General features: G+C 47.2%; 1 long non-coding RNA gene across 1 annotated transcript; it reads right to left on the reverse strand.

Annotated features, from left to right (window-relative positions):
* Positions 1 to 556: 556 nt before the first annotated feature.
* On the reverse strand, positions 557 to 5084 carry LOC106893666. The gene is made up of 3 exons (XR_001413141.1): positions 4969 to 5084; positions 3670 to 3805; positions 557 to 1851 (listed from the first exon to the last, which is right to left on the reverse strand). It is a non-coding gene; the product is annotated as an uncharacterized LOC106893666 (long non-coding RNA).
* Positions 5085 to 6050: the final 966 nt, after the last annotated feature.

Here is a 6050-nt window from a genome sequence, read left to right on the forward strand (position 1 = left end):
TCTATTAATGATGAGCAGAACTAACACAGAAGGATTATCTTGATTATGTATTCAATCGAGATGCTCTTTCACAGAAGCAATACCAGGAAGTTGCTGGTCATCTCTTTTAATTTCTTATTTTGACTTCGCAGCTGAAAGGACTTCAGAATGTCCCTCCCAAACCACAGCCTTTCTGCTGCCTCCTCCCTCGAGAGTTAAACGTGTAAAATGGGGACAAAAACTGGCAAAGCAGGAGAAATGCTCAGAAAACCTTTATCGCTCCAAATTCTGTTCCGGAGGAATATAAACCATAATCCAAGTGCTTGTTTCAAACAATGTCATGATGTGCCTCAATGTTTGCAGCTCACCATTTCTTGTTTTTTTTTACCAAAACACCCCATTTCCTCCAACCCACCCCAAAACTGCCCACTCTGCTCAGGTGCAGGAGTTCTGACCAGCGACACACGCAGCTCAGCGACTTGGTTCTTTGAACAGATTATATTCAGTGATGTGTAATTGGGAGCAAACCACGTATTTTCCAAAAAAAAAAAAGAAAAAAAAGAGACTACAAGAGAAACCAGGTTAAAAAGACCCATCTTGCAAAGAAGATGGACCATCTATTAGCCCTTGGCAAGCTGGACAACACAAAACAGGCTGTACAAAACCAAAAGGAGATGGAAGAGAGAGGTTTAAGGTTTTCTGCCCTTTTATTTTTCTCCTGATCCACCACCTCTTCTCATCTCATTCCGAGAAAGCTCCGAGGCCGTGTCACAACAGCCAGGAATTCATCTCTGGTATGTGCAAAATTCAAACAAGTTTACATAGAGAGAGATAAAACTGCAAAGGTGAAAACAAAACTCAAGGCCAGGATCACAGGTTAAAATCCTCCTTCCGAGTCCAAGAGATTATACAGCGGGGGAGTTATTTGAAAACATATTCCAAACTTTTAAAAGAAGCTAGTCTTTTTTTTGACCGATAAAAAGGTTTATTTGTTGAGGAAAACTACAGGAGGATCCTCTTGGTGAACAGTTGCTTTTTCCTGTCCAGTATGTTGACACACAGAGACCTTCTGCATCTCTTCTTCTCACTCTTCCCCACGGTCACCAGATATTTTTTAGCAAAAACCGTCTTTTCTCTCATCCTGCCTTTGCCAGAAATTTGACACGGGAGCGGTGTTTGTCCCAAAGAGCTCAGAGATGGGGGAGAGGTATTTAAAAAGTCTATAAATAGGACACTGAACGTGTCGGGGATCTACTTCCAGGCTATGTTACAAACAAACTCTGGTGTCCAAGCCACCGTCCTAAATCATACATAGAAAAGTATGGAAAGGGACTGCTCGACTCCAGCAAAAGGAGGCATCTTCTTCAGGACTTTGAGAATCACCTCTTCCAAGCAAGTTTCCCTGCTTAAGGAAGACCCAAGATCAACTGCTTTGCCTACAACCCAAAATGCACAGAAATTATATTCGCCAAAAGCCCTCTGGATGGGAAGAGAAGAAAGAAAAGGAAGACATTTCTCACAACCCTCAACGCCACAGAACTGGGCTTTTACACATCTGGACTGAAACATTCTGTTTTGTAGGAATTTCTACCTAGACATCACAATGCTGACTCCAGACAAGCAACGGGACAGAATCCAGTCCAATCCCAGGCCAGGACTGGGGTTAGGGAGTCTTGGGGGCTTGGATGGAGGACGACCACGGGCTGAGGGAAGTTCTTGGAAAGCCATCTGTGTCCAAACCAGTGTTTACAGCTGATCTTGGGTCTGCTTTGGAGACGGAGCTGTCGTCACAACCACAGTGGAAACCGCTTTAGTGGAGCCAGACACCGTGCCCTGCTGGAGGTGGGAGGCTGGGACAGTTTGAATTCGAACCTGTTTGAAATGGAAAGAAAAAAAAAAATCTCAACTCACGTCAAGAACAACCTGCTGACACGCTGCACTCTGAAATCCCTGGTAAATTATGTTTCTGCTGCCAATAAAAATTCAGTTTTATGAACAAGATCACACTGAGAGCAGAATCTGTCACAAGACCACTGTCTATGTGGGCTGATGGCAAGAGATCTTCAGATTAGAGAGGAAGAAGTAAGAATTAGCTTGAATAAAAACCTATTCAGCTGCTTTTGCAAGTTTTCAGAAGAACTTGGATCCACTGGGTACTTCACTTCTACAAATATGTTACAAGCAGCTCTCAATAAAGATTAATTATTTGGAATTAAAGACCACCAAGTCTCCAGACAAAGCAGCAATGTGGTTTCTTCACGAAGTGGTGACGCACAGAAGCCAAAGTACAACAAAAAAAGCCTAATAAAGTACAGAAACAATCCCTCACACAGGTGGCTTCCTGCCAAGATCTTTGGTTTTACATCCCTTACACTCTCAGTGCTTCAAAAACAGATAAAAACTGTATCTGGGTGGAGGAAAGGTAAAGGAGATGACGCACTGCATGTGTTTAATGCAGGTGCTACGGCCAAGCTGTGGAGCTATGGCCAAGCTTTATGGAACCCTCAGCATCAGGGGTGAAGTCACACATGGATCACATGGAACTGTCAGAGTTGGAAGGGACCTCTAGAGATCCTCTGGTCCAGCCCCTCTGCCCAGAGCACATCACTCAGGAGCATCCAGGCGGGGCTTGAAGATCTCCAGAGAAAGGGACTCCACACCTTCCCTGGGCAGCCTGTCCCAGGGCTCTGCCACCCTCACCCCAAACAAGTTCTTCCTCACATTGGAGTGGAACTTCCCCTGGTCCAGCTTGTGCCCGTTGCCCCTCGTCCTGTCACTGGGAACCACTGAGAAGAGTCTGGCTCCCTCCTCCTTCAACCCACCCTTGAGATCCTTGTCAGCATTGAGAAGGTCTCCCCTCAGCCTTCTCTTCTCCAGGCTCAAGAGCCCCAGCTCTCTCAGCCTTTCCTCATCAGGGAGATGCTCCAAGCCCTCCATCACCTTTGTTGCCCTACGCTGGACTCTCTCCAGCAGTTCCCTGTCTCTCTTGAACTGGGGAGCCCAGAACTGGAGGCAGGATTCCAGTTGTGGCCTCCCCAGTGCAGAGCAGAGGGGGAGAATGACCTCCCTCCACCTCCTGGCCACACTCTTCCCTACACAGCCCAGGATCCCATTGGCCTCTTGGCCACAAGGGCCCATTGCTGGCTCATGGACAATTTACTCTCTACCAGGACCCCCAGATCCTTCTCCTCAGAAGTGCTTTCCAGCAGGTCCACCCCTAACCTCTACTGGTGCCTGGGGTTCTTCCTCCCCAGGTGCACGACCCTACGCTTGCCCTTGTTGAACCTCATTAGGTTCTCTGCCCAGCTCTCCAGCCTGTCCAGGTCACCCTGGATGGTGGCACAGCCCTCTGGAGTGTCAGCCAGTCCTCCCAGTTTGGTATCATCAGTGAACTTGCTGAGGACACACTCTGTCCCCTTGGCCAGGTCACTGATGAATGTGTTGAACAAAACTGGGCCGAGTATTGACCTCTGGGGGACACCACTGGTTACAGGCCTCCAACTTGACTCTGCTTCATCAATCACAGCCCTCTGAGTCCTGTCACACAGCCAGCTCTCAACCCATCTCACTGCCCCCTCATCTAGCCCACACTTCCTCAATTTCCCAATGAGGATGTAATGGGAGGGAATTCCCAGAGGAGACGTTAAGTCCTATAAAAAAAGCAAATAATATCATTCTAGGTGCCGTTACCTGCGTGGCCTGGCCTTGCTGCTGCAGCTGCTGCAGTTGCTGTGCAGTCAGAAAACTCACTGGCTTGTTCCCAGCGATGAGTTTTGTCCCTGCTGGCATCGTGGTCAGGATGATATTTCTGCCCAACCCACTGATGCTAAGGGAAGAGAATCGTGGAGAGGTTAATAAAGAGCAGAGCAGGCTGGGTCTTTCACATTCATTAAAGTTACTCACTAAATTTACTTATGATTTTAAGCAGCGTGGGGTGTTTTTCCCTACAAAACCAACAAATAGCAGACAAGTCTATGTCAACATTTATCACTATGATAAGAGAATTACTTAATCACAGGAATGAAACCCTCTGATTCTGGACCATGCACGTCGCTGGGTTAGTCTGCTCAGAGCTGAACACTTCTCAAGGAAGGCAGAAAATAGCCAGGCACAGAGTGTTCTGCCTGGAGATATTAACTACAGGGGACACCACCAGAATTCAGGGAAGAATAAACAAAAAGACTTCAATATCTGAATCAGAGGAATTTTCACCGAGGCAGTTAACACTTCCCTGGTTCCTTTAACGGAGAGATGGCCTCAGATGGCACATATTTTTAGGTTTGTTCTTGCTCAAACAGAACTAATCTAATAGCTGGTTTCAAGACAAGCAGAGAACATATTTTCTTCAGTGTATTTGTAGAACCTGCACCTCAGGGCACGACACCACATTTCACTGAATTTCACTGAATTTTTTAGAGTTGGAAGGGACCATAGAGATCATCTAGTCCAACTCCCCTGCTGAAGCAGGATTGCCTAGAGCTTGTCAGAGCATGTTACTCAGGAGCATCCAGGTGGGGCTTGAAACTCTCCAAGGAAGGGGACTCCACAACCTGTTCCAGGGCTCTGTCACCCTCACCATGAAGAAGTTTCTCCTCATATTTGAGTGGAACCTCTTCTGTTCCAACTTGTGCCCATTGCCCCTCATCCTCTCACTGGGAACCACTGAAAAGAGTCTGGCTCCCTCCTCCTTCAACCCTCCCTTGAGATACTTGTAGGCATTGATAAGGTCTCCCCTCAGCCTTCTCTTCTCCAGACTAAAGAGTCCCAGCTCTCTCAGTCTCTCCTCATAAGGGAGATGCTCCAATCCTTGAATCATCTTTGTTGCCCTTCGCTGGACTCTTTCTAGTAGTTCCCTGTCCATGTTCCATTTCTTGCAGCTAATGGACCTATCAACGGACTAGATGTCTATCCCACCCTCTGCTTGCAAGGTCCCCAGGAACCCACTGAACACAGACCCTCCTCAGCTTATTTCTAACTCCAAATACTCACTTGGCCCCAAGGTTGCCCTTGATGATGGGGGCAGTCACCACGCTCTTGCCTTTCACGGGCTGGCTGATCACCGACAGGGGCACCGTGATCCGTGCTGGCAGCTTGCCCTAGAGAAGTTGAAGAACATGTGAGGATCCGTGGGGAGTTCAGCAGAGAAACTGCTTGAAATCATGCAATTACCCACTCAGCTTGGTTTTCAGGAGTCCTGGGAGTAGAAACCACCAGCAGCTTTGCTGATGAAATCTGTCCTCCGTTTCAGGCTCGTTAAAATTCACCTCCATCTCATTCCCTTCCTGAAAACCTGCATCATCTTGGCACCACAGTATTTCTCTGGGAAGGCTCACTGCATCCATCCATGATTTATATCCTTAGGAAGGTCTGGTAATTGTCAATTAGCTCCTTCAGCTTTCCTGATACAGTTTATGGTGCCTTCATGATACAGCTTACAGTGCCTTCAGCTTTGGACATTGTATTAATTAATTGGGACACGTGTAAACGGGGAATTGGGTAAAAAAGTTAATAGGAGTAAGAAGCACTTCTATTTCTGACACAGAATCCCAGAATCTTCTAGGTTGGAAGGGACCTTCAAGATCATCTTGTCCAACCGTCAACCTCACTGACAAAAATAGACACCCACACAACAAACAAGGAGCATCATCACTAAACCATCCCTCCCAGCACTACATCAACCCGTCTTTTGAACACCTTTCCAAGGAAAATGATTTCAGAGGTGTGGGGGGGTGAGACGCTGAGCTGCACGAGGTAGGACTTGAGATAAGCAAAGTTTATTTCATTTACTCACAAGAGGAAATAAGGGAAGACGTATCTGACTTGTCATTCAGCTTTTAGCTACCAAGTCCATCCAATTAGTCGCAGACCCACAGGGGAGGTTTAGACTGAACATTAGGAAGGAATTTTTCACTGAAAGAGTGGTCGGGCATTGGAACAGGCTGCCCAGGGAGGGGGTTGAGTCACCATCCCTGGACAGAGATGGTGAAGGGTCTGGAGAATAAGTCTTATGAGGAGAGGCTGAGGGAGCTGGGGTTATTCAGCCTGGAGAAGAGGAGGCTGAGGGGAGACCT

The sequence above is a fragment of the Calidris pugnax genome, unplaced genomic scaffold (assembly GCF_001431845.1).
Source record: "Calidris pugnax isolate Ruff unplaced genomic scaffold, ASM143184v1 scaffold145, whole genome shotgun sequence".
Lineage (NCBI taxonomy): Eukaryota > Metazoa > Chordata > Aves > Charadriiformes > Scolopacidae > Calidris > Calidris pugnax.